Source organism: Amblyomma mixtum, chromosome 7, assembly GCF_055824585.1.
Source record: "Amblyomma mixtum isolate Tamu chromosome 7, ASM5582458v1, whole genome shotgun sequence".
Taxonomy (NCBI): Eukaryota; Metazoa; Arthropoda; class Arachnida; order Ixodida; family Ixodidae; genus Amblyomma; species Amblyomma mixtum.
The window spans coordinates 64350620-64377000 of NC_143018.1; the positions used below are offsets into that span (position 1 = coordinate 64350620).

Here is a 26381-nt window from a genome sequence, read left to right on the forward strand (position 1 = left end):
GATGCTGGTTACGCTAACCAGGGCAAGTGCGTCAGCTTTTATGGGCGTGCTTACGGTGCACGTATTGTTTGCGGGGTGTACCCTGATATGGGTACGCGTTGGTTCGTGTAGCTGGGACGCCGCTTGAAGGATGGCTTCCCGTAGTTGTCGGGGTGGAAGCAGGTCCAGCTGCAGCCCGCCTCGTGATCTGAACACGACCTTGTAGTCTGCAGCAGGAAGCGGCGGCTGCTGCCGCGAACGCTGCGCAGCTGTGCGCGTTGCTTGTAGGTGCGCTGACTTGTCAAGGCGCGCAGACTTGGGGGCACCGGTAGCAGAGGCTGCGGCCTCCTGGCTTCGGGATGGTGAAAGGACGTCCTTGGGGCGGGCAGGCACACTAAGAATGTGCGTCCAGTCCCTTGGGTCGTAGTCGTGGGGGTTAAGAACCTCTCCCTGCACCTGCACCTCCATGATGGTGTTGGTGGCGGAAGCGTCTGACGCAGTAGGCCTAGCTCCCAGCGGAGCGAGGCCTAGCTCAGGCGAAGAGGTCACAAAGAAAGGGCCGTGGGTGCCCGAAAAATGGCTTAGTCGGGCCAAAAATTGATGGCGTGCGGCACTCACATTCGTAGATCAGTGGATGGTGAAATTTGGGCCGATGATGCTGGCGATTGGCGAATTCCGCTGTCTTTGTGCGGAGCCGATGTGGGGTGCGTCTGTACTGCTCGGACCCCTAGCGGCCAATCCTCATCAACCACTTTTTCTTTTAAGCGAAATAGCGGGGCTATGGCGTTACGACCCTATCTACCAATCAGGACTTTTCTGTACCAACGGCGGCAACACACGGATTTTCCTACGAACGGCACTGTTAAATTTGTCGCGTTAAAATAGAGTGCATATAATTTCAGTACTATAATAACATTGAATGTTTCGGTCAGTTCTCGGTGTTTAAAATGGCCATTGTCCTCTAAAGTTCAATAACTACTTCTCCTGAAGGTCATAAAACTGCAGGAGCCCACTACAGACAACAGTTGTCTTCTTGCATACATGAGTGTGTGCTCCTAACGCATGTTTTTTTTTTTGTTCCAATTCATCCGTGCGCAGTGTTGCCAACGTTCGACGTTCGCATCGGTGTACCCAAAGTACTCCTACCCACTGACAAAAGCTCTCTGCTGGTGGTGGACGCCAGGTAACGCTTCGAGTCAGTCGTCTAGTTGAGTTTTGAACTTATATGCGCAAGCTTTGAAGCTTTCTGTTGTTTTGGGGAAACCTTGGCTTTCTCTTTGCAGTTGTATGCGACTGCACTTGAATCGATATTATTTGTAACTGTTCTTACCTTTTGACAATGATGTCTGATGTTCCACCCGAGAGCGAATTCACATAAAACAGTTATCATACGCTGAGAGCCGGTATAATAATCAAGACAGAGCATCAGCTTGCCCAGCTTAGAAACCTTAGCCCTTATATAGGGTCAAAACTTGAGCAGCTTTGCTAATCTGAGCTTCCGCGAACACCCGTTTTGATATGAGGAAACATAATCAAGGCTTTGATGGTCCGCGCTCAAAGATTCTGAGATGCTTAGACGCTCTTCAGGCTTTCGCGTTTGGGTGATACACAGTAAGTGGACGACTGTGCAGGCCATTCAACGCGGAGATTACTAGACTTTTTGCGTTAAAATCACGGCAGAATAAATAAAAAATAGATTTACATGCGTTGCGCTTTCACCAGGGGCAACATAACGTCTGATAAATTCCAAACACAACGCTTCAGTAATTGTTTACATGCGGTTAACAGCTGCTTAGCACGCCGCCGTTTTCCAACTGGCTACGTTGCCCGTTTAAAATTTTGTTCTATCGCCGCCTTAGCTAGCGGGCTGCAGCTAGCAACCACGGTAAGTTCGATTATGGCCGCTATTACTCGTTGCCCATTTGAATTCAGTGGGTTAATGCGCAGCCTTTCCTTGGAGTTTTCTTATTAACTCTGTGGTCGACGGAGCCGCCGTCTGCCAAACGTGTGCTAACGTATATATGCTTTTTGCTCAACTCTTCCTGTTGAGCAAGTAGCTTAACATTTGTAAAGTTATTTCTTTGTTATCATTACAGATATGTGTACGGCAAGCCGGTGAAAGGTACAGCAATCGTAAGGGTGTACGTGCGCAACGAAGCGAACCACGACGTTCAATTTGGCCCCAAGCACACTCACACGGTACGTGCAGTGACCAGCAGTTTCCACACAAACAAAACATTCAAAGTTCTCTCTGGCCTGAAGTGCTAACTTACAGCTCGAATAATGCACTTCAGCAAAAGATGTTGCCGGGCTAGTTGTCTAGATACTTGTAATGTCATGAAAGGTTATGCGCAAAAAAAGACGACACGAAGACACTGGAGTGCATATTGCTACCGCGCAAAACGACGCGGAACGTAGAGAGGAAAGCACAGGATTCTGCGTCGTTTTGCGCGGTTGCAATATGCACTCCATTGTCAACCACCAACTAGCCCGCCTTCACTTGTTACTTGTGACACGAATACAGAGGACACGACAGGACGAGCGCAAGTCCTGTCGTGTCTTCTTTCTTCGTGTCTTCTTTTTTTGCGCATAACCTTTCAGCATTACAGGTCTCAAAAGATGCCTACGTAACTTCGAGGAGACATAGAAAACGCATATAAGCGGCCGCTTTACCAGTCCTAAGGCGGATTATAAACTCACTCCTGCATCCTGGACAACGCAAGAGAAACAATTAGGAAACTAAATAGCCAGGAAAAAAGACACAACAAGGCGTTAACATAGTTGTTGATACATTAAAAAACAAAAAAAAAGCAACAAACAAGACAATTCTGTCTTCGTTCTCTCATTCCTGTGTGAGAAAAAATATTGCAACGAACAGGAATTTCCATCGAAGCCACCACATATACTCCTTGTGCATGCGTCCCTATCGGTTCGCGTTTCTTGCCTGATGTTCACTTGATTCCTTGCTACTACACTGAATGCCCTATAAGGGGCAATTGAAGAATGAGACGTGGAAGCCATGTGTTAACGCAAAAAAGGATGTCTGATAACGTTCCTTCTAAAGTGGATGAACAAACAGACATAGCCATGCTGCACAGCAAGTCGTTCTAGTTTTCAGCTGCATGGAGAAAATGAAATGAACCTGAAAATTCACTATATAAAAAAGTCCAGAAAAACATAAAAACGTTGGGCGTCCTTCCTATGGAGAACCATGATCATAGATATCATAGCGGCAGTATGCGTGCTGTCGACAAGTTTGCTGTCGCAAATATATATATGGCGGCGTGATGTGCTGAAGACGTGAGCGGAGTTCGAAATTTGTTCGCATGAAATAACGTCATCATCTCGTGACCATCATTAGCCACATCATCGTCAGATTTGAGGCTGACAAGTTTCACAACCATTTGCCATCCACTGGTCCCATTGTAGAGTCACTTATTAAATGTTATGCTACACAGTACACACTTTACACATCTCCGCGTGTCCTTAGACATACATTTACCTCTTTACAGAATGTGGTGCCAGCACACGTAATAGTATAACTCGAGTTAATTCATGTGAATGGCTCTTACATTTTTCTCAGTGCTCAGGGCTAGCTGTAACCCCTAAATGCCTTTGCATGCAGCTAAGAGACGGAAAGGTGTACTGGAACCTCCCCGTGTCGGAGCTGAAAAACGGGAGCCGCTGGCAGGACTGGGTCATCGGCAACAGACTTTCAGTGCGAGCTTCGGTTGTCGAGGAAGCAACGGCCAAGCAAGAAGCCGCAGTCGACAACTCGGCGGTATTCAGCGACTCCTTCTACAGCGTCAGTTTGGAGCACACTCGCCGAGACTACAAACCTGGCACCCGAGTCGTGGTCGTGGTAAGAACTTATGGATCCAGAGGGGTTTATTTCGTCAACTTATCGCGTGGCGTCGAAGGAGGTGTAAAAGGAAAAAGTCCCGGCCAGCAGTCACAGTATGCATGGACACTACATTATTAGCCTGCAATAATTTCTGTGTTTCCAAGTAGTGCTCATAAGTGCGTTTTTTATTTTTGTGGTCATCATTACTTAGAACCGAATATGTGCTTCAGTGACGTTAGAGCGCCCAGTTATACGGCTTTGCAGCAGACGCCTTGGTGGTGGTGGTAAAACTTTATTTCCCACAGTAGGGGTCCTGAAGGACACTGTGCCTATTCATGATCCCCTGTACCTATTCATGATGCGCCGAAACATCCGGATCGCGTTTGCAATCTTGATCGCCTTGAGGTGCATACTTTCAAGGCGAAAGCCTTTAATGCCTCATACTGTCCTTAGCAGCCGTGTCGGCAGCCGTGTCGGCAGCCGTGTCGACAGCCATGTCAGCAGCCGTGTCCGCAGATGTGTCCGCGTTTTGACGGGTGTCCACCGAGATAGACAGTTACCGTGTAATTTCCTTTCCTCAAATACAATTTTCAGTTCCTTAATTATGGCCCCTCTTTCGCTTTCTTCTTTCACTCCCACTTCCTCCCTTCCTGTACGAGTGTCCACCGAGATGACAAAGAATTACTGCTCCATTTGCTTTCCTCAAAAAGCGTTGGGTTCAAAGGGCAAGGCGTCGCGCCGAACGGGTGGTGGCGTTCGGTGGACTGCCTGGCAGCGCTACAACACGCTGTCGCGTTCCACTCCTAAAGGCGAAGCTTAAGCGTCATTAATTAGCAGATAATTAGTATTTAGTCATTAATAAGTAATAACCCACTAATTAGTAATTTGTCATTACTTCGTCCTCAATTATGTGTAACGTCATCCAGTGGGGACGTCACCAAAGTGGTGCGGAAAACGCTTTCGCCTCTACGCACTTTAGACAGTCGAAGTGCCCACTGAATTTTTTATCAAAGTTGTATAGTTGGCATCGGCAATAGTTCTTTTGTACTCAGTTAAATGCAGTTTATCCACACGTAATGTCAGGCACCACAGGTACCTTTAAGACATGAACGGCGATCCCAAGTTCTTAGGGCGATATGTGCGTAGTATGAGTGCGTCGCATGTAGCAACCAATTAAGAATACGTTTCTTATCGTGACAGTAGTAGTAGTAGTAGTACAAAACTTTACTCCGCAAAATGGGACGGGGTTTACGGGTGGGGGTCTTCAGCAGCAGGTGGTGTTCCTAGCTACAGGATCCCATTGGTTCCTGCTGCCTCCTCAGCCCGCTCCACCAGCGCAAGCTGATCTTGCGGGTCGGAGCTGGAGGTGGTGGTGGTGAAAAACATTTATAATGCAATAAATATTTACAGAGAGGTGATTGGGGTAGGCCCTATTGGCCCTTTTTCCTAACAATACTAGGTGGAGCCCCTATTCCGGGGCCCCATTGGCAAGCAACGCCGCCCGCGTCCGGTGAACCAAGGCCTTTTGGGTCTTTAGGTCCTGACAGCCGAGCAGGGCCGCCTCCCAGTCCTCTCTGGTGGGGTTGGGGTTGGGGGGGATAGATGGGTTTGACTGACACGCCCAAACCATGTGGAAGGTGTCAGCCACTTCCCCACAGAACTGGCACGCGCCATCAAAGGATGTATTGAAATGTTTAAGCACCGCCGGGCACAGTACAGTGTTAGTAAGAATTTTGATGAGGAGGCGCTCGTCAGCGCGATCCAGACCCTTACAAGGGGCCGGGTAGCGCCGGTGCTCCTCCTTGTAGTAATCGGTGATTTGTTTGAATGTAATGGCCAGATTGTCTGATTGGGAGTACCCTTCCAAGGACAGGGAGATAGCCCGGGAGAGAGTGCGCGGGCGGCCTGATCGGCCTGTTCGTTTCCCTGGAGTCCCTGGTGACCGGGGGCCCAAATCAGTTTGCGTGGAGTTGGATCTTCAGATCGACAGCTATATTCCAGTATGCGCCAGGCAAGCGGGGGAGCCCAGCCCAACTCGTAGTTCCGACAGGCCCCTCGCGAGTCGGTGATGATGTGTTTCGACTTGGGAGTAGTGAGAGCAAGAGCAATGGCAATCTCCTCCGCGTGTGTTGCGCTGTAGGCTTTGCTGGACAGAAGCTCCTCCCACTGCTCGACTGACGGGTTTGTAACTTTGCGCTCTCTCGGGCTCGCCCGACAGCCCCATGTGGAGTGATAGAGGGTGGCTATCTCTCCGCGCCACACACAACAGTGTCTGGTGCGATCTGTATTATGCAGGCGTTCATCGTGTATATGTGGTGGTTTCCTGAACTTGGCTATTATAATAGTAATTCTGCTTCTTCTACAGGTTGTTGTACTGGAAGGGACTACACGTGGAATCAGTCATCCCCACCATTTTATAAGACTGGTTTATCCTCTTGTGGACACTAAGCTTGAATTCACATCGGTTATTTCGAGTTCTATTGGCACTGTGCTGAAAGGTGGAATGTTCCTCAGTCACCGCTTTGAATATGGGTATGCAAAAATGCTGAGTAAATGCAACTTCGAGGATTAGGCACCTGAGCGCGAAAAACTGAGTCTTCTTCTATGTCCGGGCAGTCTTACCGACAGCTTTGATTTCGAGAATTAGCATATTGCAAAAAGAAACAATTCGGGCACCAGAAACTTTATTTTTGTGAGTAAACTCTTTGTCATACCAATCTTGTAATAATCGAGCAGCTGTTACTTTAACGAGTACTTAAATTCATTGATGGTTATACTATTTGAATTATAGTGTTGTTTCTGGATGCTCTCAATATTTAGTTGCAAATGCGCTTTTGGGTGTGTCTTCCATAAATTAGACTGCTGCTGTTCATGAACGCAACAACAACAAAAGAAAACCGATCATCATCGACTTCTCTACAGAGTTCCCCAAACTGTTCTGAATTGCTCCTGTCGGGAATATTCAAAAGAAATTCACGCAATGAATAATGGCTATGCCAGAGCCCAGGCGAGTACCTAATGGGGCGTCGACATTTCGATGACTCTAATATTGTACAAATGGGTCAAGGTCACCTGTGTCAGTAAATCTGGTATCCATCCCATAGATCGGTAATTATGCTGTCCGGCAGCCATCCCATCTCAGACACTGCAACATTGCGTCACCCATATACCCAGACGCCTGCAGCTCATGTGGTAACAGTTATTCCTGTCATAGTACGTAAGTTGAGTGTTACCTAGTGGCAAAAGACAGCGGCTTGCTCTTAGGCCATCTTAACTGTTTTCTGACGTCTGCAACTTTCGGCGTTGCTATTCGACAAACAACATTCTTTTAGCACAAAAAATTCTTTGAAATATTGCGAACATTGTTTTCAGAAGCACTATGTGGGTCTGAAGTAAATAAATTCTCTTTCTTCACAATCAATTCAGAGGCGAGTTGAACCAGCAGTTTTCCCAGAAATTAGCTAGAAATAATGCGGACAGGAAACGAGGAAGAAGTTTGCGCCTGAATTTAATTACTATGCTGCTCATGCAGGCCGACATCCGCCAAGCAGACGGACACCCAGCGAGCCACGTGGAGACCCGTATCACGGCGACCACTGACGACGGCAGCAATGTTACGTTCCCACTTTCAGAAAGGGCGAAATCAAATCAAGATGGGAAAGCCTTCTTTGCACTCAGGGCCCAAAAATCTGCACAAAGAATAAATGTCAAGGTAAGTAACATTCTATTACGAAATATTTTTAATTAATAACTATGGTTATATTAAGTTATCTTCATCAACCCGTTGTACATTGCAGCAGGGTTGTCGCCCAGCCTAATGTTCCCCTCCCCTCTAAAAAAAATTCATAACTTACTGATAGAAAAAAGAAGTGTTTGGCGGCGATGTGAATAGTAACTGGTGGCAAATTCTTCCGACCCCGAGAACTTGGAGCAAAATAAGAAGTACAAAAAACGTAGCTTCTGGTAGAAATTTTCTTGGTACTCGAATTAGGGTCCTGCAGATTCGGTATCTTGACCAGCGGCGGAGTATATATTTCGCTGTTTATGCCGGTTCGAGTGTAGTAAGCGTTGTGGAAAATCATGAATTTAAGATTTTATGCCATGGTCACCCAGCTCTCTGCATTTTACTTTTGCTTGCTCTGTGTCATGCCAAGTTTTCAGCTAAATTTTTTCGAACGAAGTTGACTGCCCTTACTTTAACTTTTCATTTGCTAATGAGATGTATATGTGCATCCTAATATAATCAATTAATAAATTGTTTACCGTAATAGCGGGGAGAAAGGTAACTGCCCCACCGCCCTATACGTTCCGATCCGTACGGCACTTGATGCGGGCACCATCTGACGATGCACACCTGGTGACGATGCACACCTCTGCACTGATAGAAGGACCAGGTACTTTTGTCCGCTATGGTACGTCTCATTAATGCACCTGTTAAATTCTGCCATAAGGATCGCAAACCTGATTGTATTTTCTGTCTATGTAATTAACATGCCATTCTATTTACGTTAGCGATATGATTATTTACGCCTCTAAAACTTATTACCGGGCTTTTTTGCAAAACCGATGTGAACAGAGTTATCTATACTACTGACATTTCCCAACATGCACACAGGTCTGAGATGACGTCAAGCCCGCATACAAGGATTGGCAATCACACATGATACTGATAACTTTACAAACAACAGAATCATCGACAAACATACTCAATAAAGGTTGCCTGACAGCCGATATATTGTCACGAATATTACGCGCCGCACAGTTGGGGACAGAAAACACTTCCAGACTGCCGAGCGGTCACAAGCAAGATGGCAAAGCACTTCGTTTCCCACTTCTGAGCTGTATCACTGCTCCCTCCTCTGCAGCGTCGCCGCGATGCGGTCCACTTTCACAGAGGAAAAACGGTTAGACGCGCAAGGTTGAACACAGGTATCACTACACAGAACCGGCGGCACTCAGCCTCAAGTACAATCAGCACGACGGTCGTGGTACGGCTTCAAACAAACGACGTGCACAACATCCGGATGCAGTGGTCTGCGCGATGGGCGGGCTTCATACGTCATGTCGCTAATGCGGCGGAGAACACGGTAAGGTCCGAAGTATCGGCGTAGTAATTTTTTAGACAACCCACGGCGATGAACCGGTTTCCAAACCCACACACGGTCGCCTGGCTCTTACGTAACAAATCGCCGTCCGAGATTGTAGCGGTCAGCGTCGACGTGCTGTTGACGGTGTATTCGCTGCCTGGCCAGTTGACGTGCTTCTTCAGCCCGCTGAACGAAATCGGCGACTTCAAGATCAGGTTCTCGGTCGCACTGAGGGTCCACGAGCAACATGGCATCCAAAGAAGTAATAACTGGACGACCGAAGACAAGCTGGAAGGGCGTTAGCCGCGTTGTCTCCTGCAAGGCGGTATTGTAAGTGAATGTTCCGTATGGGAGAACTTGGTCCCACTTTTTATGCTCCACATCGACATATATGGAGAGCATGTCGGCTAGGGTTCTGTTAAGGCGTTCCACCAAGCCATTCGTCTGGAGGTGATACGCTGTAGCACGCCTATGGTTGGTGTGGGAGGACTGCCTGAGTCAAGCGGGACGTGAAATCAGTTCCACGGTCAGTAATAATAACCGCAGGGGTGCCATGACGCAGCACGATGTTGTGTACAAAGAACGTGGCTACTTCGACAGCAGTTCCGTTTGCAAGTGCCGTTTTCGCAGCGTACCGCGTCAAATAATGCGTCGCGACAGCAATCCAACGATTTCCAGTGGATGACTTCGGGAAAGGGCCGAGTAGGCCCATTCCTACTTGTTGGAAAGGCGTCTTCAGAGGCGCTATGGGGGTGAAGAAATCCGGCGGGTTTGAAGGGAGGAGGCTTACGGCGTTGACAGTCGCGACAGGTTTGGACGTATGTCCGCACTGATGGAAGTAATCTGGGCCAGTAGTACCTCTGCCGAATCCTTGCTAATGTACGACTGACTCCCAGGTGGCCGGCAGATGGTTCGTCGTGGCAAGCGCTCAACATATCAGGTCGCAGCTGTGACGGGACTACGAGCAGAAATGTTACAGTGTTGCTTTTAAAGCTGCGCTTGTAGAGGACGCCGTTTTTCAGAATGAAATATTGGAGCCCACGAAGGAAAACACGAGCGACACGGGCACCATCGCAGCCTTCCAGGTACGCCTTGAGCGGCGCGAACTCTGAGTCCTCCCTTTAAAGCTTCCCCATATCGGTTATGCTAACAGCACCAAGGAAAGAGAAGTCTTCAGTGATTTCCGGGGAAGATAGGTCCACTGGCGCGCGTGATAAACAATCCGCATCTTGGTGCTTCCGCCCCGACTTGTACACGACCGTTACGTCGTACTCCTGTAAACGGAGGCTCCACCTCACCAGCCACCCAGATGGATCTTTTAGGCTGGCCAGCCAGCATAACGAGTGGTGATCACTGACAACGCGAAAGGGTCTTCCGTAGAGGTATGGGCGGAACTTACTGATGGCCCAGACTACTGCAAAGCATTCTTTCTCAGTAGTTGAATAGTTGCATTCCGAGCTCGAAAGTGTACGGCTTGCGTAAGCGATGACTCGTTCGGCGCCGTCCTGCCACTGTACCAGGACCGCCCCAAGGCCGGCGTTGCTAGAGTCGGTGTGTGTGTCGGTTGCTGCGGCGTCATCGAAATGGGCGAGTATCGGTGGACGTTTTAGGCGGCGGCGGAGCTCCACGAAAGCATCTTCTTAGTCGCGTCCCCACAAGAAGGGTGTGTCGTCTCTGGTCAACGCTATTAAGGGTTCAGTTATTGGAAAAATCTTGGACGAATTGCCGATAGTAAGAGCATAGCCCCAAAAAACGTCGAAGAGTCTTTTTGTCGGTGGGGCGTGGGAAACTGGAGACAGCAGCGGTCTTGTGGGCACCTGGGAGCATACCGCGTGCACTGATGACATGCCCGAGAAAGCGAAGCTCTTCAAACCCGTAATAGCATTTCTCAGGCTTGATCGTAAGTTGCGCACATTGGAGCGCCCACGGCACTGTGCGCAGCCGCTCCAAGTGTTGTTCGAAGGTGGGTGAGAAAATGGCGACATCGTCCAGGTATACAAGGCATGTCTGCCACTTGAGCCCAGATAAGACAGTGTCCATGATGCGTTGGAACGTGGCCGGCGCTGAGCAAAGTCCCAACGGGAGCACCTTAAATCCGTATAGACCATCACGCGACACAAAAGCAGTTTTCTCGCGGTCTCGCTCGTCCACCTCTATCTGCCAGTAGCCGCTTTTGGGATCTAAGGAAGAAAAGAACCTGGCATCACGTAGTCTGTCGAGTGCATCATCAATCCCGCGGAGCGGGTGAATGTCCTTGTTGATCACGTTGTTCAGTTTACGGTAATCGATACAAAATCTCAAGGTGTTGTCTTTCTGTTTGACGAGGACCACCGATGACGCCCATGGGCTTGTCGACTTGCCTTTTAATGGCTTCGCGTTCCGTCGAGGAAACGCGGTATGGGCGCTGGCATAGAAGTGGTGTGGTCTCGTCGGTGATGATGCAGTGCTTTGGGACAGGCGTACGACCGACTCTAGAGCTTGTGGCAAAACAATCCGCGAATTCGGTTAGAAGCGCCGAGAGAAGTCTTCTGCTCAGGCGCCAAGTCCAGACTGATTCTGACGGACGGAAGGGCAGGGCATGGCGAGGCCAGGTCTTGAGGGCTTGTCTCCAGGGCACACACTTGAGGCAACACGGCGAGGTCATGCAGGAAGGCGACAGCCGTGCTCTTGGCGAAGTGCTGCAAATCGTTGACAAAATTTGTAAGGAGCACACTAGCACAACCGCCTTGTAGTTGGACGAGCCCGCGAGCGACGGCTACTGCCTTCTAGAAAAGCAGGGGTACGTGGAGCGATACCCTCGTAGACGTGGAACAAATCATTCCTCACGAGAACTAGCATAGTGGACCAGGGTGGCAGCATAACGTCGTCGTCAACAAGTCGCAGAGCATTGAAGGTGAATTGTCTGTGTCAGTGCGCGTCACGGCCCGTTTCGTCGAGAACGTGACCCGTGCTTCGTGCAGGTCAATGACAGTAATGTTTGTCTGCAGAAAGTCGAGACCGAGGATCAAGTCCCTCGAACACTCACCGAGGACTACAAATTCGACGACGTACACAAAACCACGGATATTGACTGGAGCTGTGCACCTGCGGGCGGGGTAATCACGTGGCTCCCAGCAGTGCAAATGCTAGGCCCCGACCACCCCGTCAAAACTTTCTTCAGTTCTAGGGCAAGAGCAAGGCACATGACAGAATAATTGGCACCAGTATCCAGCAAAGCGGTCCCTCAACTCCATTCATGCGGTCGTTCTTCGTTCTGTGGGAACGGGTCTTCCGGCGCGAAACCACGCAGGCCCACGCGGTGATATGGGCAAGCCCTATAGAGGTAAACCGCCTTGCCACAGTGATAGCAGAGTGGCCAACGAACCGGGGCACGACACACTTCACTCTTTCGCGGTCGCTGGTAGGCTGGCGGAGCGTGGCCACGATGGGAGCTCGGTGAGAGCACTGCTGGAGTCGCGGCAGTGACGTCGTACCCAGAGGCCTGGCGTAGCACGGACGCATACGTGGGCCTTGCATCATGCTGGCGAGGAACCTCGGAAATTTAGTGCTGCTGTGCTGCCAGGCGCACCTCGTCCCGGACGACTTCCCTCAGTGGTGTGAAAGATGGCGTCTCGCACGGCATCCGGATGGCCTGCAGTTCCTCTCTGACGACAGATCGGACCAGCTCGCGTACAATTGTCACGTCGATACCGGGAGGCGTAGAGGTGGGATTAGGCCCAAAGGTGTTGACGTGTCGCGATTGTACTCGCGGGCTCGTTTTTCCTGCATCTTCTCCACAGTGGCCGCCTCGGTGAGGAACTCTGCCACAGTGCGCGGTGCGCTGCACACGAGTCGTGCGAAGAGCTCTTGCTTGACTCCCCGCATGAGGTGGCGAAGCTTCTTGTCTTCCGTCTTGTTGGGATCCGCGCGTTTAAAAAGGCGGGTCATGTCCTCGTAGTACATGAGTACACTCTCGTCGTGGCGCTGGTTGCGCAAGTGCAACGCAGCTTCTGCTCGCTGTCGACGGTCTGCATTCGGGAAAGTGGCTATGAGGTTGCGGCAGAAGGCTTCCCAGGATGTAAACGAAGCTTCATGGTTTTCGAACCATGTCCGAGCCTACTCTTCAAGTGCGAAATAGACATTGTGGAGCTTATGGTCGTCGCTCTAGCCGTGTAAACGGGCAACACGCTCGAAGATCTCGAGCCAATCCTTGGCGTCCTCGAATACGTCGCCATGAAACGGCGGGGGTGTCCGTGGCTGGTGACAGAGGATGTGCGCCGGGAGCCTGGTCTCAGTTGCCATGGCCACTGGTGCCTCCGAAGACCGAGGTTGCGTCGCCCTGGTTGCATCCGGAAGGAGTCCGAATTGACGCTCCACGGAGGCGGCGGCCGCGGCGCTGGTGAACTGTGGTGAGATCCGTATTGGCCGGTACCCTACGCGGGTCTGGAAGCGTGCCCGGCTTCTCCTCCAGATTTGTCACGAATATTCTGCGCTGCGCAGTTGGGGACAGAGAACTGTTCCAGACTGCCGAGTGGTCGTTGTTGTTGTTGTTAGCCTTCGAAAAGATGGTGTATAGCCACACTTTGGGATCGGCCACAAGCAGGATGGCGAAGCACTTCTTTCTTTTTGCTTTCTCCACTTCTGAGCTGTATCAATATCATTTATGTATAACAGAAACAGAAGACCAGACAGTTAGCCTTCACGTAGCTGGAGCGTATTGCTAAGTATAACCGTACAGAGCTACAGCCTGTCTCCGCAAACATGAATGAAAGGTGGGGTGGCGAGAGCTGCAGTGAGAAAGACGCCAACCGAGCCTTTAGTTTGTCAGAAGAGGCCGATAACAACAACAACACTAGCGCGTCCTACCGTGAAGTAGGCGTAGTGGACAACTCCGTGCACTGAAGTTTATGGGGACTAGAGGGAGCCACCAGAGCTGAGCAACAGTTCTGAGTCTGTTCCCCATGACCACTCTTTCTCAGTGGAAAAATGTGCACGTTTGGGGTTAAGCTTTGATGAGCGCGAGAGCCGAAAGCGGACAGCGTAGTTTGGTGTGTGCAAAAAAGAGCACTTGGGACGCCACTAAAGCGTCTAATGAGTGAACTGGACGAATGGCTGCTGAAAATGACGTGGTAAGAAGCGCGGCGAGTACGGCGAGGCGCGCGAAGAGAAGAGCACAGGGAAATGGAGTATGCATAGTGTTCCCGGCAGGCGGTACGAATGGAAGAAGACTGTCTGTCGGAAGGACAGTCAAAAAGACGGTTCGGTGGACCACGCAGTAGAAAAAACAGCGACAGCAGCAAATAAAGCTGTCTCTGGGATGATCTGTCGTAAGAAAGCGATGGTAGTTGCTACTTTTCTACGTTTTTTTCGCGTTGTTTAAAAATTGCAGTTTTTTTCTTATGGTTAGCTGTTCTTGCAGCAGTAAGTTGATGATGGACACTTGGCGGGTTTTCAGACGTTCTCCCTGGTCCATAGTGTATTCAACGATGCCACTGAAAACAGGAGGCGGTTATAAAGAGTAAGAGAGCACGGAAAATACCAAACGCTCTACGGGTGTCCAGCTTTCAGCGCTCGGTGCCCTCTCAGAACAGATGAAGCCAGTCGCAATTAGCTCTGAGTCTTCCACCACAACGTGCGTGATCCCTCATTACAAATATTACCTGTGGTTCAACGCGGCTGAACTAAGTAAGACGAGCGAAAGCTCTTTTAAGGTAACCACACCGAGGTTATCACACGCCACATTGTCTTATGCAGCGAACAGCGCTCCACGTGATTTCCGAAAGTTGCGAGAGTGCCGCCGGCTCCGCATACGCTGCTGTGGCGAGGCGCAGCGAGTCACGTGATAAGATAGTTGCGAGGCGAGCGGGTTCCGTCGGCTCAATGCGCGCAGCTGTGGCGAGGCGCGGCGAGTCACGTGGCATGACGTCATAGCCAAGGCCCGCTCATCCTGGCTTGAAGGTCAAATTTCATAGCCACATGACCTTCAGCTTTGTACGGGAGTAGAAGAGCTTTCGCTCTAATAATGACTGTCAGCATCAGTCCGCCTACGCTCACTGCAGAAGAAGGGACTGTACTATCGATGCTCTAAGCCGCTGCGATGGCGGAGTGGTTATGGAGCTGGGCTAATGGCCCGAAAGACGCAGGTTCGATCCCGGCCGCGGCGGTCGAATTTCGATGGAGGCGAAATTCTAGAGGCCCGTGTACTGTGCGATGTCAGTGCACGTTAAAGAAAAGAACCCCAGGTGGTCGAAATTTCCGGAGCTCTTCACTACGGCGTCCCTCATAGTCTGAGTCGCTTTGGACGTTAAACCCCCCTAAATCCATAATCCCAAACACGATGCTCTATGAACCCAGTCTGACGTCACCTGCGGGCACACTACCGTTGCAGACAACCTAAGCTCGTGTATACAGATACTGTCGGCGGGTCCTCATACCCAAAGCTATAACTAAGGACTTGGAATTTAGCCATCTATTGTCAATGCATACAAACTTGAACCAAAACTGCTTTAGATTGCGAACAATCAGGGCATCAAAGCACCACATCGTCCGAAACTATCGCACCCCGCCCCGCTCCAAGAAAAGCAGGTAGTCGCTGTCTCTGGGGTGGAACTTTTGACGTCACCAAAATTGAAAACTCCTGCCATATATTCACTTCAGGTGCAACGCACGAATTTCTACGTGTGACCGGAATACTGTTCAATCTTTGTGCACAGGCCGCACGGTGCAAAAATGCATGGGCACTATAAAAATTGGCAGAGGCTTAGCTTAAGCCCGGTAAGTTGCGAAAGCAATAACCCTGGCTGCGCCTGGTTTTTCTGGCGGTGTGTCTTGGTAGTGCTCTTAGTAAAGCTTATGTTTATCAAAGTTTTGCCCATTTGTTTTACATGGCATTATACTCACCACACGAGGGCCCCCACGTGCTGGGAGATTTATGCGTACCTCGGTCGCCAAAACTAGCGGCTGACGCTAACGGATAATTGTCTAGATGCTCCGATCTACGCGGCCAAAGCGGGCGGCCGAGGTTGCGGATAACCGCTGGATGGATGGATGAATAGGAGCGCCCCCTTTGAAACGGGGTAGTGGCAATTGCCACCAGGCTCAGCTTTTCTTTCGTTATTTTTTGTTTTTTTTTGTATTTGTTCAGGATTTTTTGTTTTATTTATGTTTTTGTTTTGTTTTTATTTTTATTTTTATTTGTTTGTGTTTTTATTTATTTTTTTATTCGCGGCACCGGTGCGGCGTGGTTACGCTGGGACGACCGCGACGTGACGAGTTGGGGCTCTGTCTCTCTCCGTCTGGCGTGACGTCACAGCGGAGGTCATGCTAAAGGTCAAACGTGGTGACACCGCCGGGACGACGCTGAAGGGCTCAAACTGCGAGCAGTATTGCTTTCGCAGTAAAAATGAGAGAAAATGGGGAAAACCTTGCTTGGAAACACTTCGAGCCGTGTGTGCAAATATGAACTCAAGGAATATTTTTGAAGATGGACGCTTCCGCCAGTAGCTCTGGTACTTCTCCGGTCAGTTCGCGTTTCATGTCCCTTTTTTTTTTAGGGGAAGGGGAGGTTTAGTGCATTGAAATTCGGAGATATGCTCATTTGTTTAATAGCGCGTCCTTATAGCATAAGTTAGTCAAAAAAACATTAACCAGCACCCTGAAAACAATGTTGAGTCATTGTATGAGGAGAGGAGGTCTCCAGAAATCTTGAATAATTAAGCGCCTATAAAATGTGATTTTTTCTTTGTACAACCCTGACATTCTTCGCAGTTAAACACGAAAATTCAAAGATTGCTTCGGACATCAATTTGCGCTTGAAGGGGAGAGGCTCAAAAGCCGCACTGAGCATAGGACCATCTACTTTGACGTCATCAACTCGCACTGGCTAAATGTGGCATGATATTGGAAATAAGGCAACATATTAACGCAAAAATGTACCCCAATTTACGAGCCCTCGAGGGCTCGTCAAGCGTGTTGCACTTGTGATCATCAGGCGTGTCTTTCTTCCTCCAGGTCTCTACCATCAAGCGGGACCAGCACGAGTCGGAGGTTCATGCCTCGACGGTTCTGGAGAGATATGAGTCGCCGGTTGACGCCTTCGTCGTCATTGACCAGGACATCTCGCAAAAAGCTTACCACGTGAGTGGAAGCTGCTTTCCTCAAAGAGGCACTGAAGACAACTTATAAAATTCTTGTTCTGCATAAAACTTGGTTGCTTGACATTTTGTAGCAACGTTGGTGTATTTTCTGCGGCAAAACACGCATTTATTACTGAGAAAATATGATTTAAAAAGATTTTTCCCGGCCCGGCGAGGGCTCCGTGATCAAGTTTCCCGCTATTAACAGTCACGAAATCAAGACCGCTGAGGACTTCATGATAACTGTTTTGAAGTGATCAGCTGTGTACCCTAGCCTTGCGATTTAGCGAGAGAATCGCTCTTCACGTCATCGCAGTTGGCACATGAAAACGGTCGCCAACGATACAGCGAATTATTTAAACCCGATTTCCCATGAAAAATGTGCGTTAAACGGTGCTGTTTCTCAGCTGGAAGATTAAATGTATTCGTTGCATAAGCAAATTTAATCTCACCTCTCGTTTCCCTACGCCTTCGGCAAACTACCGAGGTAATATGGCTTTGCACCTATCCGATTCTGTCGTGAATACTTTTTTCAAGAAAACTGAGCCTCAAAACGGCACGGATGTTACACTTGCATGCAAAACCGAAACCACGCGACCAACAGGACCCGGTGTGCTGTAGCTTTAAGTTTGCAGTTGAGCCTTCGTTTGACGATGGCAGTTGGTATTTTATTAAATCGTTGCTCTTATCAACACGTTCACTATGCTTTCAACTGTTTTTGACGTGACCTGACTGATGATAAAGGTTGTGGTGGTGGTGGTGGTGGTGACGGGTACAGGACAATTTCTAGAGCACAAAAGAAATGCCTACAGCTAAATGCGGCGCTCCCGCGTTCATCATCGTTATCATCACCCGTCTGACTACCCGCAGTGCAGGGGAAAAGCCTCTCCCATATCCCTCAAATGAGCTAGTACCGCGCCAGCCGAGGTCCCCCTAACCCCGCATTAATCTCCGGTGTTCATCTCCCGTCATTTGAGATTTGATACAGAGGGCCTGGAAAGCCGGCTTTCTCGAGAATGCCTCAATTTGCTTGCCTGGTCAGTTTCTCGGTGTAGGCTAATGTTTTGCTCGCCGCGGCGTGCAATAAACATCGCTGTCATTTGTTTTATCTTGTGAATGGCGAAAAGAGGCAAACTTCTGTTGTGGAGACACTGAGAATTCCAAGTTCAGCTCAGGAACATTGCATGATAAGTTAACCAATGCTTAAGCCAACTTAAGCTAACTTGGACTACCTTGGCGCCATGTGTACTTTACTGAAGACCAACTTGCGTCTTTTCTTTTTTATGGGAATACACGCAGGAAGACGACCAGTTCGACAAGAACATTGTGGTGTCCCCCAACGACATCGACACGGTTTATTACCAGGTAGGTTGTTAAGGGCTGTAACTAAATGTGAATTATCTACTCTTTATATTAGTCGTCGCATAGCCACACTGTCGCTGTACCACAAGTTCTATTACTCATCACTTAATCGTGCCCCTTACATCATGCCAGCACCGTACATTTCTCACCGCACCAGCTACAAGCTCAAAGTTTTTCGTCCGCATGCCCGAACTGTTACTTTTCAGCCTCCTTCTTCCCACGTGCAGCTAACGATTGTAACGGCCTTCTTCAACCTATTGTCCACGTGTCGACTGCAATTTGCTGAAAGTATAAAATAAAACCGTTATTAATATGAATACAAGTCGCATTGTCATTTTCCTTTTCTGCTGATTCCACCCCTTAAGTAATACTCCCCCCCAAACTTACATCCCCCTCCTCCCACGAGAAGTATTTAAGGAAATAAAGTGAAAATGAAATTAAAATCGCCATTTTCAAAAATTTGAGATAAGGGTCGTAGGGAAACCTGGGAGACATTGCTGTGCAGCTCGGGTCCTGAGCTCCAGCTCCTGCTCATCACACTGGCTGAACAGCGAAGAAACGCACAATGAAACGGAATGTCACATTACACTAGCCAAGGAGTTTACGAAAGCTTCAATGTGATTTCTGTGCCATCGATTACATTTCCAGTGGGAATTGTAACACGGTCACCATGTCGGGGCCACTCTGGTAACAATGACCTTCTGCACAGGTTATGAGCCGTGGCAAGATTCTAGCCTACGGCACAGCGCAGAGGACAACGAGCTCAATCCGTCATATATCCTTCCTGGTGACGGAGGAGATGGCACCAAAGTTCCGGCTGCTTGTCTTCGCCTTCCACCAGGGTCACGTGGTGGCCGACTCTCAAGACTACAGTATGGAAGAGCAGTGCTCTTCCGAATCAAACGTGCGTGATTTTTTGTCGTCCAGGTGCCATGAGTTTGCCTTGCGGTGCTTTTGGTTGTCTTATCGAAATTAAGCCTTAGGGAGTAAAACCCAGCTTCTTGTGGAGTTTTGCTCCATGAAGTGATTTCTGTAATCACCAGGATATTGAAACGTTGGCCTAGAGGTTAAGAAATGCGCCTCGCAATCTTAAGGTGCCGAGTGCAAGCCGTAGCACCACAGGATACCTACTTGTTTCGCGATAGGTACAAGATTTTCCTCGGCCTAGTTTCTCGGCTCTGCTTAACTGAAATGCTTGTGGAAAAGCTTTTTAGCCATTCCCCCCTTTAACGAAGCGTCTGTCCTCGAGTGATCGAAATGCGTCTTGAGCGGTAAAGCCCACTGTGGCCTTTCTCATTCGGGTAATAAAAATTCCGGTATTCGGGTAATAAAAATATTTGAAATAGTTTCTATTTTCACAATTGTTTTCATGGGCTCTAAACTGTGCTTTGAATGAGTATTTGTTTACGGCGACGTGTCGTTACTCCAGATAACGGTGGACACCGACCTGAACGGAAAGGAACCCGGCGTTCAGGGGAAGATTGTTATCAAGGGAAAGCCCAAAACAGCGGTGGGCCTTCTTGCCGTGGACAAAGCCGTCTATCTCCTCAGCGACGCTGGTCTGCTCACGAGGGACAAGGCAAGTGTGAAAATATTACCGAAGAAAAGAGTATTGAATCGATTCTAAACCCTCACCTCCTCCAGCACCGGACTGAAGAACTAAACTGTATAGCTATTCATTCCCCTCCCTACAGAGTAGCACTTTTTCATCGCCATTAGCAGCAACATCAGACAAACTACATCCTGTGCAGGTTAAGGGCGCCTCTCCCATAATTTTTCCCTGTGCAAGCTGTGGGCACCTTACCCCCGCAAACTTCCCAATCTCATCTTCCCACCTGACCTCTTTCCACTCCCTGCTATGCTTTCTCTTGGAATCCACTCCACTACCATAAATTACCGCTGGTTATATTGCCATCGCATTACATGCCCTGCCCATGCCCATTTCTTCTTGACTTCAAGAAGGAAAAAATTGTCTTGCGTTCACTCCATGACCCATTTTGCTCTCTTCCGGTCTCTTAACGTTACGCCTGTAGAGTCCGGGCAAAGAGGCGATAAGACGCTGTACCAAGTGATATATTCCAGGCTTTTCCCAGACCAGCGTTCTTTAACCTTTTTCGGCCAGCCAAAGATTGGATGGTGGATGCGAAGCTTTAACTAAGCTCACCTGCGTGTCGTTTATTTATTTATTCAAGTACTTCACAGGGTCCACACTTGCAACATTATGTCAGGAGAGGGGTTACAGTATTTTGCAGACAAAAGATGGCACCGATTGGGGAAGTACAAAAGTAAACATCATTAAACACATTGGACTGCTAGCATTTATTAAAAGGTACATGAAAGAGAAACGTATTATACTGACACACACAGACAAAAAACAGTAAACAAATAACGGCACTGCATGGATCAAACTTACACATTGTGAACACATTTTACGTACTATATCATGGATGCATGAAGGTGGCTAATTATTTTTTTTTAATATTATTGGGTCACTTATCGTAGCAATACACTGCAGAAGACTATTCCAGCACTTGATACCACGTGGCAACATAGAAGAATTAAATGCAAGTGTTCGGTCGAATAGACGTTGGAAGCTTAGATTATTATGTAGGCAAAGTGAAGTGCGTATTGGGCATGTATGTGGCAGTGTTGACAGTTCTATATTACTTTCTGCATTAAGAAACGAAGTGCGATATCCCTATATGTCTGTAAACGTGTCGGCTTTACTGCTACACAGTGCCCCTCTTTTGTAAAGGAGCAGGCTGGTGCCGGCAAGATCGACAGGACCGTCTCGGTTCCTCGCCAAAAACTTGCTTTAGGCAGGCGGTGGAAATGGTGTCGGAAAGGCCATCTATCTCATCAGCAAAAACTTGTACCGTGTGGGAGCACATGGAAAGGGGTGTAGTTGGTCCGCTAGAGAGGTTTTCGGACCGAATAAAGACGAATAAACAAGTGGGTGCAAAATGTCAGACCGGGCGGAACGCGGGAAGGTGGCGGTACTACTGCTGAGGGTGAGTGCGCTAGAGGGCAGCTAACTCCCTTTTTACTCCTATATAGGTATATCCGTGTTTAGAGTGTATTCATTTTGCGTTTCGTTAAGTTTGCACTGTTTTCCGCCATTAGACAGTTTTAGTTTTACTTACGTAGAACCTTCACGTACGTAAATGCGAGCATTCTATGTAGCGTACTCTCGTGTCGCTTCGTATAGTTTTAGCTACACCTGCGGGATGCAAACTGTGTAGATCTGCCATAGAACCTAAAAAAATGGCTGAGGCTTAACTTGGTTAAGCCTGGAGAATGCGAAGCATCATCGTGTCGCGTAATTTGGAGGCGCGCAACCACAGCGACGGCGCGAGGTGGGCCCCCGTTTCTCCACTGTCGTGACGTCATCAAGTCACGTGGTGTGACGTCGGTGTCGTGACGTCATCGTGTCACGTGGTGTGACGTCGTGTCACGTGATTTGGAGGCGCACAACCACAGCGACGGCGTGAGGTGGGCCCCCGTTTCTCCACTGTCGTGACGTCATCGTGTCACGTGGAGTGACGTCATGTATCACGTGATTTGGAGGCGCATAACCACGGTGAAGGGCTGAAGTGGTAGCTAAATTAGTATGCTTCGCATAAAATGCGCTAGCATGTTATGCCGTGCCATCTAGTACAGATTAACAAAACTATTTTTGTTTAGTCGAGCTACATGGAGCCGAGCCACGCCGAGCCACAGTGTGGCTGTAGAAGCAAAGGCGCGCTGGTGTCCAATTCATGTTGACGTGTGTGTATGGAGTCATAACGTGCTCCATTTTGCTTTTCCTGCTGCCTTTGCCAAGGGTGTTGCGATATCTCGCGAGGTTTCGAGCCCCACGTGGCCTCGCGAGACCCTCGGCGCACTTGGTCTTCGTTGCCATGACGACCACAAACGCTTCCTCGTCAGGCTTAGGAGCTATCTGGAAAACAAAAGCTAGTTCTCACCTAAACATTCATGCGAGAGCAATAATGGGCCAACTGAAGGCAAATACAACAGTTTACAGCACGATACCACGTCGAGGGATTAGCGGTGAAACTGTATTCACTCTGAAGCGAGCGGGCAGGGCGCCGCCATCTTGCCAACGCCACGTACGTACGCAAGCAATGTGAAGACCACAGCGCAAAGATCCGAATCTCACGTATGTCCGTGAGACCAACGCAGACGCTTCACGTTCTGTGCATGCACACTGGTGACTTGTAAGCGCTCTACTTACGTGAAGCTTCTATGTACGTGAAACTAAAACTGTCTATTATGATTCGGCACCGACAAGCCCAAACTTCTCCATTTTTAAAGAGTGAAATATAAGAAGTTGGGGGGCTCACACAATTGTGTCCCGCAGCTTTTCAGGAAACTTCGCTCACATGACCTCAGCTGCGGTCCTGGTGGAGGCATCACTTCGGACGAGGTCTTCGCCGACACAGGTGTCGTGCTCATCTCTGCCGAAAATGGGAACGATGTCACCATGACAGGTAAGTCGGGAAAAGAAACCTTCGTATCAAACGAGCGATTCCCACTCTCACTTCACGGTATGCTGTTGCTTTTCGACGTGGTGTTGCCATAGGTTGCCGCCAGGCCCATCGTCACAGTATTTCATGTGGTTCTGTTACCGTGTGTTTGGCACATGACAGCGTCAGTTCCTTATGCGCCAATAGAACCGAATGTAATGGCTGACTTAGCCTACATTTCATGCTGTTCTATGCTGTTGCTTACTGTCCTAGCTTAGGCTGTGACTTCAGAGTCTCTGCTTTCTGCCGGCACAAGAGTAAAATAGACGGCAAGCTCTCCTTTTCCAGGAAAGGCAGGGTTCGCAGAATATTTATCTTAGGAACTTATGCTGCGTTCATTAACGTCTTCGTTTCCTGGTCTTAAAAATGGTATTTGGTGCCTTCGAAAGTGGAGTACAGTTCCGTGGACCCGTGAAAAACAAATCGGTGCGTAGTAAATGTGACAGGCGAGCCTTGTTGCTTTCATCTTTGTAGGTTTCTCTGGCACAATGCTGCTGTGTCTAAGAGGTCAGAAATTAGTGGGACTTTGGGTCGAAGAAATGTGCTTACTAGCTAAGCTAAGCTCTTTCACCGGTACTAGTATAAAATAAATGTTTTGCTCAGTGTGCTGAAAATTCACAGCGAAAGTTTTAGGGCCGATGATGTTCTTAACTATAAGTTATAAACACCCATGCCAACTGAAAGTAGAGAATATTTCAGAAAACTCGTCAGCGTCCAGCTAGCTTGAGTGCTGCTGTTGAAAAAAATACAAGAACAGTCCTCTACTTTTTAACTTTCTCACAAATGTTTCCACACACGCAGTTCGTTCGTAGTATTTTAAGCGCGGTATTGTAAACCCCGTTGAACATAATTATGGCACCGCGGAGCTCTAAGTAATGAGCAGTTGGCATGAGCTACAGTGCTGCTTTCACCCTGTCCTTTGCAGAGAACAGCTGTGCAGCCCGGGTAAACCGTCGCAAGAGGGACCTTGGAGACGCAAGTAAGTATAGAAACCACGATTCTTCTGGTTTGGTTTATGGGGTTTAACTTCCCAAAGCGACTCAGGCTATGAGAGACGCCGTAGTGAAGGGCTACGGAAATTTCGACCACCTGGGGTTCTTTAACGTGCACTGACATCGCACAGTACACGGGCCTCTAGAATTTCTCCTCCAAAGAAATTCCAGCCGCCGCGGCCGGGATCGAACCCGCGTCTTTCGGGTCAGCAGCCGAGCACCATAACCACTGAGCCACCGCGGCGGCTACGATTCTTCTAAAATAAAGAAAAATTGCTCATTTGAACTAGTCCAAAATTTTTTACATGAATGTATTTTTGTCCATAAGAATCACAGGCGCGCCTAACTAGCCAATGTTTTTGGAAATGCAGTAGTATTAAAAGCCCAAAGCCCTTGACACCTCTAACAGAAGCCCGCGGCGGCCGAATTTCTGTAGAGGCGAAATTCTGGAGGCCCGTGTAATGTTCGATGTCAGCGCACGCTGAAGAACCCAGGTGGTCGAAATTTCCGGAGCCCTCCGCTACGGCATCCCTCGTATCCTCAGTCGCTTTGGGACGTTAAACCCTAATAAACCAAACCAAACCTCTAACAGAGGTGATGCCACTCACGGTCAGGTGACGTAATTTTCCTCCAGCGAATGGCAGTTGTCTGCTCTAGTGACATCAATTTCCTCCAGCCAATGGGCGAATGTTGTGACTGACACTTTTTCCTGATGAGGCTTTTAATGTTATCACATTAATAATTTTTCTTCTTGCTTCACGAGCGCGCTGCATTGGTCGGAGTGCAGGGAAAAGAACATAAATGTCTGCAAAGTGAGAGGAGCACGAAGGAGGCCTCTGAACGCTCGAAATTGGCCCTTTGGTTGCACTAGTTGGCCCAGTCATGTGACCGTCTAAAGGCTGTAGGCAAATGGCTGGATGTCCGGCTTTTTAGTGGTTTACAAGAGAGTTATTAAAAAACATTTATTCTTCGCAATTTTTTTTTAACCACAAAGAGTAATTCGGCTTTTGACGGCACTGGTTCAAAGCTTGCCGATAGTTTTCGTGTGGGGCGTGGTCTCTGACGGGTGCAAACACGCGAACTAAGCTCGCGTTCTGCCAATCAGCGTACGTTCGCAGGCGTTCACCTACAATTCATATTCCAATGCTCTCCCTTACTCCAATTTGCCTTCTTGCAGCCGAACCTTCACTCGACAACTCCAAGGCCGGAGACTTTTTACGATAATGATCTTTGTAATGCTAACGCATTAAAAAAAATGAGGATGCATCTTTTCAGATTCTTTTAAAAACACTGTACCTGCTTATCAAAGACAGCGTCTCCTGAATTGGCACCTATAAGGAAGGCTGTTGGCTGCATATTAATGGACAGAAAAGAGCCATTTTGCATCTACTCAGCTTTGCAGCCCACTATATACAATTATTCGGCTACGTGTCCTTAAGTACCGTCACAGGCGGCAACAGTGTTCGTAACGTTTCATGTCAATGCTCGCTTTTTTTTCTTCTGCGTCCTCTTTTTTTCCACATCAAAGAGAGCGCAAAAGCTATCGATGCTGTACAAGGCTGCACACATCACTGAGCATATCGCTGAAAGTCACCCCCATACAGGTGACAAGCATTTAAGGCTACAGAAAAAAAGTATTTTCAGAAGTATGAACACGCACGTCAATATGTTTACATCTTTCTTTTTAGCGTCCCAGTTCAAGGACTCGTTTCTGAAACTCTTCGTATACTCCTCGCAGCGAGCGACAGAATTAAAAACCAGGAAGAACAAAACGACAAGATCCCACACAAAATTGTGTGGGTACCGGGGCACACGGGGGTGGCAGGGAACAAAGAGGCCGACAGGATAGCTCGAGGATACATTACTTTCCGAGCATCCGACGAGACCGCCGAACTCGCGCCAGCACCCAGGGAATATTCGGCCATACTACAAAACTATAGAGGCAGAAGAATGCGATATCCCCGCCGCACAAATCGCTCAGCAGAGAGGAAGCTGTCACTTGGAGACAGTTACAAACAGGCTCTTTCCCAAACCTACATATACTAAACAAAATGCACCCTACGATATACACGGACAAATGTCCCTGGTGCGACGAAAAACCTACTCTATACCACATCACATGGGCCTGCCAAAACATACACGTGGTCCCCAAAATACAAAACCCGAATGCGGAGCAGTGGGAGACTCTGCTGTCCAGCGACCGCTGTGAAGACCAACAAGGTCTGGTGCAGCGAGCTCAACGGGCGGCAGTGGCCAGCGGAGCCCTGGACTGAGGGCAACCGACCACTGATTAGAGGCGGACGACTTCGACAGAGAAGGCTCCTGGGGGTAGAACCTAGACGTCTCTGAAGATGTCCCCAAACCGCAGGAAAAACCATTAGTGTAAATAAAGTTTTCCCTTCCTTCCTTCTACAAGGCTGCACACATCACTGAGCATATCGCTGAAAGTCACCCCCATACAGGTGACAAGCATTTAA

At 48.7% G+C, this 26381-nt stretch overlaps 1 pseudogene across 1 annotated transcript in view; it reads left to right on the forward strand.

Moving 5' to 3' along the window:
- The window catches only part of LOC149336304 (complement C3-like), a 107200-nt pseudogene that overhangs the window by 20351 nt on the left and 60468 nt on the right, over window positions 1-26381 (forward strand). Inside the window, exons 6-14 of the transcript XR_016284511.1 lie at window positions 1078-1162; window positions 2076-2178; window positions 3605-3841; window positions 7356-7535; window positions 16900-17025; window positions 19096-19290; window positions 19816-19965; window positions 22747-22876; window positions 23838-23891. The product of XR_016284511.1 is annotated as a complement C3-like (transcript). The remainder of the gene's footprint in view (window positions 1-1077; window positions 1163-2075; window positions 2179-3604; window positions 3842-7355; window positions 7536-16899; window positions 17026-19095; window positions 19291-19815; window positions 19966-22746; window positions 22877-23837; window positions 23892-26381) is intronic.